This window comes from Pezoporus flaviventris, unplaced genomic scaffold (assembly GCF_033815535.1).
Source record: "Pezoporus flaviventris isolate CSIRO_AGI_PZ_B2104156 unplaced genomic scaffold, CSIRO_AGI_Pfla_v1 ptg000007l, whole genome shotgun sequence".
Lineage (NCBI taxonomy): Eukaryota > Metazoa > Chordata > Aves > Psittaciformes > Psittacidae > Pezoporus > Pezoporus flaviventris.
The window spans coordinates 3,197,618-3,212,810 of NW_026892555.1; the positions used below are offsets into that span (position 1 = coordinate 3,197,618).

At 49.9% G+C, this 15,193-nt stretch overlaps 1 protein-coding gene across 2 annotated transcripts in view; it reads left to right on the forward strand.

The window, feature by feature from the left end:
- Positions 1 to 1,350: 1,350 nt before the first annotated feature.
- SLC45A4 (solute carrier family 45 member 4) overlaps positions 1,351 to 15,193 on the forward strand; it is an 84,234-nt gene continuing 70,391 nt past the window's right edge. Inside the window, exon 1 of one of the 2 annotated variants that reach the window (XM_061447675.1) lies at positions 1,351 to 1,682. The gene's annotated coding sequence lies outside the window, so the exon portion shown is untranslated. Of the gene's footprint in view, positions 1,683 to 1,927; positions 2,264 to 15,193 lie in introns of those variants that run through there. The other variant, XM_061447674.1, reaches the window with a different exon arrangement.

Consider the following 15,193-nt stretch of genomic DNA (forward strand, 5'->3'; position numbering starts at 1 on the left):
TGCTCCTGCTCTGCAGCCAGGCTGAGAGAGCTGGGCTGGCTCAGCCTGGAGAAGAGAAGGCTCCTGAAGGGGAGACCTGAGAGCAGCTCCAGTGCCTGAAGGGGCTGCAGGAAACCTGGAGAGGGGCTTTGGACAAGGGCCTGGAGGGACAGGCCAAGGGGAATGGCTTTAACCTGCCAGAGGGGAGACTGAGATGAGCTCTTAGGCAGAAGCTCTTCCCTGTCAGGGTGCTGAGGCGCTGGCACAGGGTGCCCAGAGAAGCTGTGGCTGCCCCATCCCTGGCAGTGTTCAAGGCCAGGTTGGACACAGGGGCTTGGAGCAAGCTGCTCTAGTGGAAGGTGTCCCTGCCTGTGGCAGGGGGTTGGAGCTGGAGGAGCTTTAAGGTCCCTTCCAACACAAACCAGTCTGGGATTCTATCATTCTATTAAGTCTGTTCATACAGGCTGCCTCAGCCCCATCAAAACCCATGTCCCAGTCTTGCTGTCAGTTGGGAGTGAGTCCAGGTACAGGAGGCAGAGAACCCATTCCACACAGGAGTTTTGTGCAGATGAGAAGGATAGGGAGATGCAGGAATGCACCCAAGCTTATGCAGAAGTCAGTACCTCTGTTCAGTCCCAGCCCAGCCCTGGCCTTCAGGAGAAGGAAAGGGATGTTTGCTGTAACTAAAGCTATGGGTAGAGACTGGGTTCCCAGCCACGAGCCCTGGGGCTGATCCTGAGCAAATCATCTAACTTTTCCCTCCAACACAGTCATTTTTCACCTAGTCAAGACTAAAGGAAAACACCTCATCCTTGTGCCACACAAAAGCCAAGGCCATGCCATGGTCCTCTTGCATCACAAGAGTACAGCATCCCCCAGTACAAGGACAGAAACCCCAGAGGTCCATGATGCTGTTTGTCTCCCTGCCATCAAAAGGTTTCGGCCCATCTGAACCCTCCAAGCATCTCAAGCCCTTTCCCTGCCTCCCTGTCACCCACAGTGACAATTCCACTTCTCTGACAGGCAGGTGATGAGGTTTGAGCCATGCTTGATGTGAAGGACCTGGCAGCAGAAAGGCACTTTGTCAACCAGAAGCAACCAGGCAGAAGAGAGCTTAATGTGAACAACCTTGCTCAGCACAGCCAGGACCAGGGGAGTGAGGATCTGCTCACACCATGTGGAGTCTGTACCAGCAAGGTACCAGACTGAGTCAAAAAGCATCAGTGTGCACATTGTAAAGGCATCCCTGCTGCTTGCAATGGTACCCTTCACGTGCCCTCCATCCCACGCTGCTGAGGACGGGGCTCCTGCTACCCCGTGTATACACCATTTGCTCTCTTGTTAACGTGCCCCTAACACCAAACACAGAATAGGAACTCCCTTTCCTGCTGAAATTCACCCCAGCAAACCCTGAGCAGAGGAACTGGCGGACCGACACTTTGGGTCAGAAACCATCAGAGAGATGAGGATGGAATTTTCTCCCTTCTGTTTTTTTTCCTTGCCTGGATATGTGCTGATCTCATTCATCTGGGGAAAAGCACGGGGTGTTCTCATCCAGGCTCTACCTGGCAAGCTGCACACACTGTGACAGAGGCAGCGAACTTCCAAGCAGCCTCTGCGGTAGCTGCTGCCGGGCTCCTCGGGGTTTGTCTCCTGAGCCAGAGGCCGTCCTCTTCACCTGGCATTCCTGAGAGAGATGAAGGGTAAGTGAGCACATCAGCTCCATGCACCGCAAGCATCCTCCATCCCCTGCTTTCAGCCATGGCAGAATCCGCTCAGGTTGGGATTTGCTGGTACAATCTCTGCAGGGTTGTCATCAGCCCCCGCCGCTCCCTTAATTGCAAAGGGAGAAAGGAAGCAAATGTGCTGCATGGAGGAGCTGTGGTACCCGGCACGGCTCAGCAAGCACTGCCGGGGAAACCAACAGGGAACATGAAACGCTCCTGATGCTATTTTAGACCCTGGCAGAAAACGCGAGCTAGCAACACTGAATTGACAGGGCTGCACCAAGCCCAGAGCAGCCACAGAGCCACGATCCCGTAGCACAGGGCTCCCACACGACACAGGGGATGCTCTGTCAGTCGCTTGGGTTGTTGATGTATTTACTAACTGCGATGCTGCTCTGATATGTCAGCCTGGGTGCCCCAGGGTCCCTCAGGCGCCTGCGTTCCAGCCCTGGGGACTCCAGCTCCGGTCCACGGGCCGGGGTTAACCATGAATCGCAGCTAAGCTGTCCAAAGGGATCCGCGCTGCCACCAACGTGAGTGCTCGGCGCCGGTGGAAGGTGCATGTCTGTATCCGAGGGGGGAATGCAGCTGGAATGCACCCCTGCTCTGCCGGCTCCCTCTGGAGCAACCTTGCCTTGCTTGCCTGGGGAAGAGGGAATGCTGCAGGGTTGCTGCAGCCGGTGGGTGATGCTAAAGGCAGGATGTGAGATTAAAGGTGGTGTCTTTATAAAGATACCTCTGCAACCTTTAGCTTAAGGATAATGAATATCACAAGTCTGGCTGCTGCAGGAAATGTCCCTTTTGCGTATCAGGCTGTCTGGAGCAAGGAGAGTGATGATGCGGATCCGTGCTGCAGCTCGTTTTGGTCGGGTTAATTTGGGAAGAGGATGTTTGCTGGCAGCTAAAGGAGGGGGTGAAAATGCAGAACTACCAGACCTGGCTGATGTTTGGTAATGGTTTAACCATCTCAAAGCAGGAGAATGTGGTTTGGCATTGTTTACCTGCTGAGAGAGTGAGGAGGGGAAAGACCTCAGCTTAGAGGGCTCCTCTTACTGAAAAGAAACCCGTATTTTTAATGGTTGCGCCTGTTGTGCAAAGCCCAGACACCACGGTGATGGGCACCGCTAAAACAGGCTGCCTTGCCTGCCATAGGAATGCCAGGCCTTCCCAAAAACACTGTTTGTGCAAGGAAAACGGCTCATTGCAGGGGAGTTTTAATGCTCTGGCTTTGTGTGTGGGTTCATGTGTGTGGGTTCGGGAGGAGGAGGTTTGAGCTGCTTGTTGTACCCCGAATCTGACTCTGCAGCCCTGGTGTTACTGTAGCTGTGGTGGTGGGTTTTACGCAGGGCTGTGATTTAACAGGAGAGCCCTGGATGGGTTTAACGTGATGACAGCTCCTGGTGCTGGCGGTGCTCACAGTCTTGGGCATCTCATTGCTAAAAGGGGAGCCTGTTTCTCAAAAGCTGGTGTCAAATGCCCAGTGCTACCAGGGGAACTCCTGCGTGCCCGCAGCAAGGACACGAGATCTGCGCTGATGTGTAACTCTAACTGGGGTGACGTAGTGAAAGTGCCACAGAGAGACTCGGCGGTGCTGATGTGGGCAGGATGGAGATTGGGAAGGAGGGCAAAGAGCAGCAAATCCTCCTGGAGAGGAGGCGACCAGGGATCAGCAGGGAGAGATGGCATTTGTGGGTGCTGTGATGGTTAGTGGGTTATTGAGGGGGCAAGGGTATAAGTATGTACGTGATGCAGGGACTGATCCCTACACTGACTCCCCGCTGCCTGTGCTCACCAGTGAGTGCACAAAGCCACAAATAGAGTAACTTACAAGAGAAGGGACCTTGCTCCTTCCCCACTTCTCTATTAAACTTCACATTGCAGCTCTGCTTCACATCTCCTCCCAGAGGGAAAAGAGCAATCCCAAAGGAGGCTGGTTCTTTAACAGCAGCAGCACAAGGAACCTAAAGCACAACCTTCCTCCTGCAAAACTACTCTGTTCTAATTCCCTGCTTCAGGACTGGTTGTAACCGAACTACTCAGCAGCGTAAGGGCACTTCCCCTGCACATGGATTGCTGCTTCATTCCCTTTCACTCCAGTTTTTGCACTAGATTTATGGTCTGTATTACTCTGTTGAATGCTGTCGAGGACAAAGGGCCCACTGTACCAAGCAAATGAAACCATGCCTATGAGCCCTCACCCTGTGAAAGCACAGGGACTGACTGCTGCAGGTGCTGGTGGCAGTCATGCTGATGTCTCTAATCTTGAGGGTTATAGAACTGAGCATAGAGCAACACTGCTATTGTCACAAAGGTCTGGTGGTAGAAGAGCAAGAACAGTGCATGAGGCAAGACTTACAGCTCTATGGCTTGCAGGAGAGCTTCCAGCTGTTTTCTACCTTCAGCCTTCACCTGAGGTGGAAAAGGAGACAGTGAGGGATGTCCCTTGTTCATAGTTTGTCAAGCAGGGGTTGGAAGGATGCTCCAGGTAACGCATGGCCATTCCTGTCGCTTATTTCCTTCAGCACCTAATGCTGATTCATGATCTGGATCCCCAGGAATGCCTTCATCCATCATCTGAAGCATGGTCACTGCTTTGCCTGGCAGGGATCAGAAACCTGGTTAGAACCTGCTATTGAAATGGGTGCAGCATTTTAACCCTTCCACCTTCCCAGCAAACTGACTTGTGTGCAGTTCTGGCATCCTCAACATAAGAAGGACATGGAGCAAGTCCAGATGAGGCCATGAGGAGGATCAGGTGCTGGAGCACCTCCTGTATGGAGACAGGCTGAGAACATTGGGGCTGTTCAGCCTGGAGAAGAGAAGCTGACGGAGACCTCATAGATGATGTTAAGGTCCTTTCCAACCCAAACCATCCTATGTTCCTATGAGTCTATGATCATGGCTGAGCTGCTCTCCTGGCCTGACATCCCCAGGGTGCTTCTCTCTGCCATGCAGTCCTGTGTCAGTGCTGTAAGACGGATCCAGACCCAAAACTAGGTGAGGGCAAACACCCCAGAGCAAAGGGGATTAGATCACACACAGAGCACATGGCTGTAGGCATATGTTGAAGCAACCACCTAGCCCGCAGCTCCAGCACAGACCTGAACAGCAGCCAGAGCCTTTTTTATGGGAAAGCACCGTTCTTGAGCAATTTTTCCAGCACTTCCCACGCAAACAGGTTTTCCTTGAGCACGGCACAGCAGCAGTCACCACCTCATGCCAGCTTTTGTCTTTCCTAATTGTAAGGAGCAGGAGGGCTCTCACGTATCACTCATTGTTTCCATGCTGGTCTGAGCAGTGTGTCCTCATGGATAGAGGAAAGAGCCAGCACTAAACCCTTTCATGGGGCCAGTTCTGCTGAAGTCAGACAAGATCCAGCCTTTCCGTGCAGAAATCTGAGGCCTTCAACCTGTCACATTGATCATAGAATCATAGAATGGTTTGGGCTGGAAAGGACCTTAAGATCATCCAGTTCCAACCCCCTGCCATGGGCAGGGACACCTCACACTAGACCATGTCGGACCATGTCCAACCTGGCCTTATGTATCCAGGAGAGAATGGGAAACAAAAGCAGCGCTGCCTCTGCCACTAGTCTGCTCCTTGGTACCCACACACTGACCTGATTTGAAGAGCAGGGAGGGGGAAGGCATTTATCCATGAGGATCTAACAAAAATCTCCCCTGTGTTATCTCATTCAGTAGAAGATTGGGATTCCAGTTCTCACTTCATCTTGATCCCACTGAGAAGTCCACTAATTTTAACCTGTCAAAAAAAGGACTGGGGGAGATAAAACCTGAGCCCCAAACAAGCAAAAATATCCAGCAGAAATTGTTGATTTTCCTTTATTTGTACCACGATGCATTAAATAATGCTCAGAAGTGGCAAATGCCCAGGGAAAACTGTTTCATCACACAAGGGAGAAAGCAGCAAACCCTACAGTCATGTGAGGGTGGACGGAGCCCTGTCCCTGTGCAGTGCTGGAGGCAGACTGAGTAACCTTCTGTCTTCCCTGTACCTGTCCTGTCAGACCTACTTCAGGGTATTTGAGATCATCCTTAGCTAATTGTCAGGCACGGGAGCAGCTTCTGGCTGGGATCACAACTGTGTCATTAGCTGGGGGCTCCTGTATGATTCCTGGGTTCAGGAACATCAAGCAAATACCTGTTAGGAGACGGATTGAGCCAGGTTCTGCTCAGTTTGTGGTCCATCCACTGCCAAAGGATTCACTGTGCTTTGGAAAGGAGGAGGGGGAGTTTTGGATAACAATTCTCACATGCACAAACCAGCAGAGAAAACAATGATAAAGACATAGGAAAAAACACCTTAACTTTGCTTTAGTGGCCTATGAAAACCACAGCAGTGATGCTGCACAAGGATGGCATGCTTACATCCACAATTCAAGCTCCAAGAGTGAGAAAACACTGACAACTGCTGCTATATCATGCAGTTCTCTTCTGAACACCCTGAGCATCTGAATTCCTCCCCCAGTGAGCTGCATTAGGCTGCAGAGCAGCCTGCTATCAGGAAGCATTGGCAGTGAGGACGGAGAGGCTGGATGCTCTTGGCATGCACTTTGACAAGTCTATTGTGCAGATGGGTTCACAGAGCCGTGCTGGGTACCACGGAGAACAGTGGCCTCTTCTGCGCCTGGGCAAGAGCTGTGGCTCTCCACACGTTGGGCAGCATCCGCTCCGGCCTATGGCACACAGCCCTGGAGCAGCGGAGCTGGGACCATGGTGGCTCTTTGTATGAGGCTTGGGCAGACACATCCAGATCACTCACTCCAGACAGCATTCACCTCCTTGTGTTACTGCCATCTCCCATTGCCCAGAGGGGAGCTCGGTGCCTTGGCAGCAGCCCTGCTGTGTCCCCAGGGTCCCTGGGATGTGCTGCCTGCTGGAGCATGGCCGGAGCGTGCAGCAGCTCAGGGACTTGGGAAGAGGCCACCACGTCCTGCTTGGATGTGATGCACCTCACACCATGGTGCCTTTTGGGTTCATTTAGGCACATCAGAGCTAATTCTGTGCTGGCTGAATGGAGAGACAAGAGCATGACTTAGCTGTAGGTCACCATCCCCTTCCTTCTTCTCCTCCTTGATCCTCTAGGAGGGATAAATACAAATGAGTCACCCATGGCCAAGGCAAATGATGTTTATCTCTGGAACCCTGGTGGAGTCCAGCATTCATGCTTTGGGAAAGGGATAATTAAGCAGGAAAGGCCAGATACTGGGAGCTGTGAAAAGGAGAGGCCTGTACCCATGCCACAGAGAGAAATGTGGATGTGGTTCTGGGCAAGCTCCTCTAGTCGAAGATGACCCTGTTCATTGAAGGGGTATTGGACTAGATGAGTTTTGAAGGTCCCTTCCAACCTAAACCATTCTGAGATGAAGGTGCAGGATCAGCTGAAAAAGACGATCTTGTTGTAAGCAAACCCAGCACCCTCTGAACATCCAAGAGACAGGGAACTGTGTTTGCTTTATTCCTGCACAACTGATCAATGGAAACCAATCGATCAAACACTGTGGGTTAACGTGTTCCTGCCTCCACCCTGCTGGCTGGGGGTGCTGCCTGAGCTGAACAGTGGATCGGAGTTACCATTCAGATCTGAGCTGCTAACTCTCCTCCAGCGGGATCCCAAGTCCTCCGGCAGGCTTGTTGTGGCTCTCAGTAAGGAAAGGCCAGTTCAAAGCAATTACCCCAGACATCTCATGGATGTCTAATAATTATCCAAAGCTCATCCTGGATAAAACAGAGGTTTTGACATCCTTTTCCTCCCAAACCTTCTCCCTAAACCTTCCAAGACCACAGTAGGCAACACGATGTGTTATCTGCAGACATGGCTCCTGAACACCACCTCATACCTCCCTTTCAAGGTCCATGTGTTTAGGCTGCAGTTAAACCTTATGGATTTTTCCAAGCCCAGCTTCTCCAGCCCTGCAGGTAAATCTCTTGCATACCTCTTCCTTCCTCTGTTACTGAAGTACCTTCTAGGGGCCTTAATCATGATTCACTCTTATTCATTCCGGATACAGAGAGACTTTTCTCCTAACCTCTCCCTTTTGTCTTGCTTCCCAGTCTGTGTCTCTCCACTGGCTCCTTCCTTCCCATAACAACCAATCCAGGTCTTCACTCCCAAAGCCCTGTGACTTCTCCAACCATGGCCATTCCCACGATCCAGCCCCTTGTGGCCAACCTCCTTATCCCTTGTACCACATGTTTTTGGAAGGGAAACATCCAAACCCGCAGCAGCCTTCCCATTACCTGGCAGAAACCCATCCTCGCCCGCAGTATCTCCACAATGGTGAGGCTGCCACACAACTCACAGGCAAACCTCACTTTCCTTCCCCATATTCCCATTTGCCTGAGCGCACCCGTTCCCCTCAATCTTGGAATAGCAGCCGTGAGGTTTGCTGTGTAGCACAGCTTAGCCCAGCTGCAGCTTCTCGTCCTATGGCAACAGGAACAAGGAATAAAAACAGCAAGGTGGTGACTCATTAAAACCAATACCCTCGATAATTAGGATTGCTTAACTTTTCCAACTGGATCAACAACTAAAAACAAAAGGATCTTAAGTTTTTCCAGTAGTTTTTACTTTTCCTGTTTCTCACACAGAAACTGCCAGTATTGGGCACTTGTGTCAGTCAAATTTCCCCTCTGCACAACATTAAACTCATAGGATAAGGTGAAACATTTCCTTTACCCATGTTCTGTTAGCGCTAAGGACTCTCCAACACCCCTTTACTCCCGAGCAAGGAGGAGCCCAGCTCCAGTGCTGCGCTGGGGCTGACACTGTTCCAGCTGCTGTCGCTACAGGGGAAAAAACAAAGGCAGAACTGTCCAAGTTTTGAGTTCCTGAAAGATCTGTTTAAATCAGAGCCTGGATGCACATCTCCCTCCAGATCTGATGCTCAGTGGGTTTGTCTCTGCCAGCCAGCACTGCACTCACCAGCTGCTGGTTGAAGCTGTACACTGGGTACAGCCTCTTCTCTCTAAATAACCCTTATGTGCCCATTGCCTCTTCTCAGAGGCAGAGAAGATGGTGTGGACCAAGACAGGAGCTGCCCATGGGATTAAGAGAGAGTGTTTGTGGGACAAGCAGCGAACAGAAGTAGAATAGCACTTGGGAGAAGGCACCTGAGGGACAAATGGGCAGATAGCCTGGGGGCAGTGTGGCAAAGAGACCTTAGAGCAGCTCCAATGCCTAAAGAGGCTACAAGAAACCAGGAGAGAGGCTTTGGACAAGGGCCTGGAGGGACAGGCCAAGGGGATTGGCTTTAACCTGCCAGAGGGGAGACTGAGATGAGCTCTTAGGCAGAAGCTCTTCCCTGTCAGGGTGCTGAGGCGCTGGCACAGGGTGCCCAGAGAAGCTGTGGCTGCCCCATCCCTGGCAGTGTTCGAGGCCAGGTTGGACACAGGGGCTTGGAGCAAGCTGCTCTAGTGGAAGGTGTCCCTTCCCGTGGCAGGGGTTGGAGCTGGATGAGCTTTAAGGTCCCTTCCAACCCACATTATTCTATGATGCTAAAATACGAGACGACTGGGCTGAAAGGGGGATGGAAGGGCCAAACACGGAAGAAAAGGTGGGCATCAGATCCCTGAGCAGGGCCCCATAATTCACTCTTTTCTCAGTCCTTCTCCCTGCATTTCAGGCACACCAGGACCTCGTGTTCAACCTTGTCTTCTATTTTTATTTGCTAAAGATCTCAGCACCCTGCTGCTCCCAGGCAGATGGCAGCAGGAACTGCTACCGAACCAGCACTACCCTGGTAATGGCTTAGACCAAACCTGGATAACTGTCCCGATGGCAACACTGGGAAGCCTTAGTTTAGACAAGACCTCAAGAACTTGACCTCCAGGCCATCCAACCTGCCCTATAGCCCTCACCCCACCAAAAACCCCACCAGTGAGTACGATAACATGGTGTTAAAAATGGGCAGAGAGATGAGCCTGCTTTGTTACGCACTTGTATGTCCTGCAGTTCCTTTTGATGTAAATGTGTGAAATTACACATTTATTGCAAGATTCAAGTGTATCCATGGCAACGTGACTATCAAACAGTTGCATATGGAAGTGTAAATCCATACAGGCTTCTGGCTGGGGAGATTACACTGTCCAGGAACAGGGCTTCAACATACACCCAGACCATCCATGTCCAAAAGGAATCAGATCTTGCTTCTGTGCCTGGGAAAATGTCATGCTTTTGCACCCAAATTGTCTCTATTCACTTGGGCTGACCACCAGGAAGATGCAAAAGGGCTGCTGGTACCCTCAGCAGAGACACAGCATCATACACCTCTGCACACTGCCATACCAGGCAACGCAGTCTTCAAGGCTGGTTTACACAATGTCCTGTGCTCAGCCTTGCAAGGGGCAGGGAGAGTTCAGTCAGGAGCTGTGGGTTTCAGTTACACCTCCAGCAATCATCAGGCTGTATTCACAGATTTACTGTGCAAGAACACAGGCTAGACAGCCAATAGCACCATGCTGGGAGCAGCCAGGGCATCCCCCATCCACAGTGTGCTCGTGTGACAGCGATCTGGTGACATCGAAAGCAGGGACAAGCAAAGCTGGTGTGTGCAGTCATTGCAAGCAGGGAAAGGTTGTGTCCTTACAGCCTCAGAACTGTGACCTTGCTGGTGATCCCTTGGGAACAGAGCACATCCATTAATTTTCCATAGCCTCCAGCCATACGATCACAGCCAAGACATGTCACAGTCTTCTGCCTTCTCCCTGGATATGAGGCAAGCTCCATGTAGAAGTGGCTGCACAAAGACCGCGTTCAGCTCAGTCCTGTTGTGTCTGGAGTGATGAGTACATGGTCAGATGGCCTGTGAAACAACCACAAAACTGCTGCTAAAAGAAAGAGAAAAAGGGAACATGCACCCCAGCACAGAAATAGCCAGTGAGGAGGAAATAAAACCTCAGGGTTTGGCAGAACTTGGCCATAAATTAAAGCAGAGTAGTGGAAGGGCACACATTTGTCCTTGTTTTGCTTTTTAGCCAAAGATTTGAGGTGGTTCTTTCACTGAGAAACATAAAAGTAGGGCACAGACTCCAGCAGGCATCTCCAGGAGGTATTCACAGCCCTGAGGTTTGGGGAGCTGAGGCAGAGCCCTGGCATCCCTCTGTAATCAGCAGGAAAGCAGGTTGTCTTAGTCGGGCACCTAAAGCATCCGATGGCACTGCCCTCGAGCTGTCATGTAGGAATTCACAGGATGGCCTCCTGGGTAGGATGTTCCTATACTTAATTAACCCCTGATCCTTATTTCCAGTGGGAACATCTCTTGTTTCTATCTCCAGCAAATAGCTCTTTGCCTAATAGAGCAGGCAGCCTGCTCAAACCTGGCACCTTCCTAAGCTGCAAGTATTTCTGGGGACTGATCAAATCCCTCTTAACCTTCTCTCTTGCAAGGCAAACATATCACAGCTCCCTGTTTGCAAACCTTCCCAGCACGTGAAGTCCCAGACCAACGGCCTTCCTCGGTTCCTTTCTCTGTATTGTGAGGTTTTATAGCAGAACTTCTTTATTTTACTTAGAGTTTATTATATAATACAGGAAGTTTTTGGCTTCAAAATAACTCTTGTCACTAACAACAGCCCCTTTCACAGTAAAAATGAAGCTTTTTGGTTAGGAAAGTGTCAAATTTCTTCACTTGAAAAAGACTGATTTCCCCAAGGCCTTTTAGACAATCAATAAAACCCATTGCTGTGCTAATGGCTATTGCAACTTTCACATCAGCTCCTGCCTGTGGCCATGCAGAGATGGGCTGTTCTGCACGTGGACCTGCCACCCCAGGCTGTAGCAGATGAAGTGTCTGGTTTTTGGTCAGCCATGAATTATCACTAAAGTAAATTCACCGCAGCCCTGCTGTTAACTCTTCCTGACGCAACTCCTAGATGGGGGAATGCTGGTGTGCTGCAGAGCCATCCAAGCCATGCTGCTGCAGCATCTGCTCCCCAAACTTGGTCTGTGCTGCCTGAGAAAATGGATCAAACCCCTCTAAGAGGGGAGGTGAAGCTGTTGCCTGCATCCCCTCATTCCCTTCACTGTGCCCTTTGTAGCCCTTTGATCTCAGTAAAAGAGAATACTAACAGGAGCCCTAGAGCCTGAAGTGGCTTAAAGCCATTTTCTGTATTGCTGGATTAGTGTTGAGAGGGTCTGAAATGTCTGAGCAAGTCAAGAGCTTTCTGCTTCTCATAGCCATCAGCTGAACGTACCAGCCTGCCTCGCTCCAGCACAACTAACTGCTTTTATGAATGGAGTTTAAAACAACAGACGCTGTGAAGCTGTTGCTAAGAAGCTCTGGTTTTTTCGCCTGGTGTCCTGAATGCTCCGGCCAACACAAGCCACAGCGCTCCCGAGCCCTGGAATCGAGGAAGCAGGCAGGAAAAGCAAAGCCCAGGTTCCCCACGTTTAGTTGAGCAATTAGACAATTCCACATCTGTGATTATTCCTGGCAAGGTTCGCTCATCTCATGGGAGCCTTTTTGGAATAAGGCAGCGCTTTTGCAGGGAGTGTCAGCCATGAGGCGAACGTGCCTTCCAGATCTGATTTGCTTTATTTTCTTTATAAATACGTAAGTAATTGTTTCTTTCACAGTTTGCTCTTTGCCTTTTCATGACTCACATCTCTACCTTGTCAGCTTTCAGCACCGGCCCTGCCCTCCCTCCCAGTACTACAATCCTCCCAGTACTACAATCTCACCCACTGTGCCAGGTCACCCAGGGTGAAATAGCGAAACACAGGAACTCATTTTGCCTATCCAGATGTTCTGCTTACGAGGGGCTGCAGAAACGACAGGCACAGCAGTCAGAGGGCATAAAAACCGAGGTGCAAACCTGCCTTGAGTGCATTCAAATAGAGGTTTGTCTGTGGTTTGTCATTTGGACAAATCCAGATGTGTTTTCACAGAGACAACGACAGACTCCGCTCCCCAGCGCTGCTACTGCCCCAAGTGTCTTGTTCCCATTCCAGCCTCCTGCGGTGTAAAAGTGCTCTTCAAAAGAAAGAGGGAGAAAGCTTAAACATTGAGGAAATGCTTTAGCTTTAATCTCAATGAAATATGACTGTGCCTGTTTAAGAGGGGGTTTTTGTGTGTGTGACTTTTCCCCCTTCACTCCTCTCAGGAAAATGTATTCCACTTGAGGCAGGGAGCGACGATGGAAAATTTCAGGCTGAATGGTTAAAGCACAGCCAACTTGTAAAGTTGGAACCATGGAAAGAAAAGTGTTTGGCCACGTGGGATAAAAAGTGCTGCGTATGTGGAGGGTTGATTTTTACTCCAAGCTCCTCTCCCTGACACGTTGATTGTGTTTTGACAGTTCATTAATTTCTTGTCCAATTGCAGGCTGTTGAGGGCAGATAAATTTGAGGCTATTATGGGAACACCCTATGAGTTTGTATAGAAAGGAAACTCTCTGTTTCCTGTATCATCCTTCTGGGGATCTTGAAAGAGTTCACAAAAGCCACTTAAGCAAACTTTCATCGCTGGATAACGGAAGGAAAGGAAACTGTGAACAAGCAAACAACACTCAATTCCATGAGACAAGAGATACTCGTAGGTCATTAGAGAGAGAAAGTAAAGTCAATGAATACAACATACACACACACACACACACACACACACACACACACTGGAAATCATGGGGATTTCTGCTCCTGCGCTCTCTTTCCGAGCTCTGAAAAGGTAAATCCTGCAAAGCACCAGTGAGATGAGTGGTGCAATATCCATCCCTGCAGTGCATGGAGTTTTTTGTGGTTCAAATAATACACTGTGGGCTGAGCTGGAATGGTCATGGATCAGCTTCACTTTCTTCCTGTCATTGACAGTGCGGTTGCCAGAGGTCTGCTCCAACCAGCTCTGTATTTTATGTCACATATGGGTGGAAAGTGAAGGCCTGGAGAGCTCTGTGTTTTCCTGGGGTTGGCTTCAAGGGCAGGATTCAGATGGAGCTCAGAGGGCTGGGGCTAAACACAGCATCAGGGGTGCAAATGCAGCCTCTGCCTCCAAACCCTGCAAGGACTGGGCGCCAGAGGGACTCCAAGTCCAATACTGGGAACTCCAATTTGCCCCTGTCTCTGAATTACACACCGGTTTTCCAAGGTTGGGAGGCTGGTCCAATAGGATGTCCCCTTTCCTGACAAGTTTGAAACATCTGAGCTTCAAGTTGCATTTCAGAGGGAGATCAGAATCACAGAGTGGATGAAATGCTGCAACTTTGTTAAAAGAAGCGGTTAAAGGAGGAGATTTGCATGTGGCTTATCTGGAGCATGGATTTTGTGGTATTTGATAGAAGTAAATCCATGTGGTAGAGAGACCTTGTATCTGCTTAAAGCACAGGGAAACAGGTTGAAGTTTGCAGTTAACAGCAAGCCAGAGAAGGAATGTTTTGGGGGAATGCTTGGTTAGCAGTGGGGGGAGGCAGTAAAAGGGGAATGGCACCACAGCAGTTCTTGTCTGTGGGAAGTGAACTTCAAAACAAGCCAGAAGGGATGATGTAAAGCAGATATCCCCCTACAAAACACACTCACCTCTCTCAGAAGAGTTTGTGCAGCAGTGTGACTGAAAATCAATATGAAAGGACGTGGCCGTCTGACAGGTCATTTTCAGGACCATCTACCAGGAAACCTAAATCTCAGCTCAGTTCATGCTCCATAGTCCCTGAATACTCCTCTGAGCTTCTCCAGCTCCAATCACAGCCCCACCAGAGCACATCAAGAGGTTGTTGCTCATGAGGGACTGAAAAATAAACCCTAAAGGAAACCTCATGGGCTTGTTGAGCATCTCAGAAAGGAGGTGAAAGACCAAATGAGCTATGGCACCAGTGCCAGCAAGTCTCCAGTTGGAGTCTGATAGATGATAAGGAAACCCTGTTCTGTTCTGTACCTGCTGTATCATTACAGAGAGGATTTCTGTCTCCAAGGGCACCGATGGGCAATTTGTGAAAGGCATTTCAGAAAACATCAGTTGTGAAAACGATTCTTTTCTGGCAGATTTTGCAACATATGCTTCTGGTCTGAGCACAACCACTACCATGGGGGAAAACAAGAGCGAGGAAAATGCAGGAGACTGTTGCCAGCTGGAAAAAAAAAACCCACATATTATGTTCAAATTGGAGCAACCCATTCAGGCCAGTTCTTGTTTAATTGGGAGTGAGGAGGGCCTTTTCTGGGCAGAAATGTGACTGATTGCTTGACAGGAAAAATCCATGTCCCCCTAACCATTTCTTCTGGTCTCTCCTCAATTATCCCCAGCAACAGTGCTTCCCTAGGGAGCTTGTTAAATGTCCCAAATCACCTCATTGCAAGGAACTTTCTCTCCTCTCAGTTTTATTAACTTCTTTATCTTAAGCCACAACCTCTCTCAGTGTGCTTTTGAGGTTGCAGGTAATCTCCATTCAATCTGCTTCTGAGCTTATTATCTTCCTGTGCTCCAGCCCAGGTGAGTGGCAACACATCCCTATGGAGAGCATCCACCTGCAACCAGCATA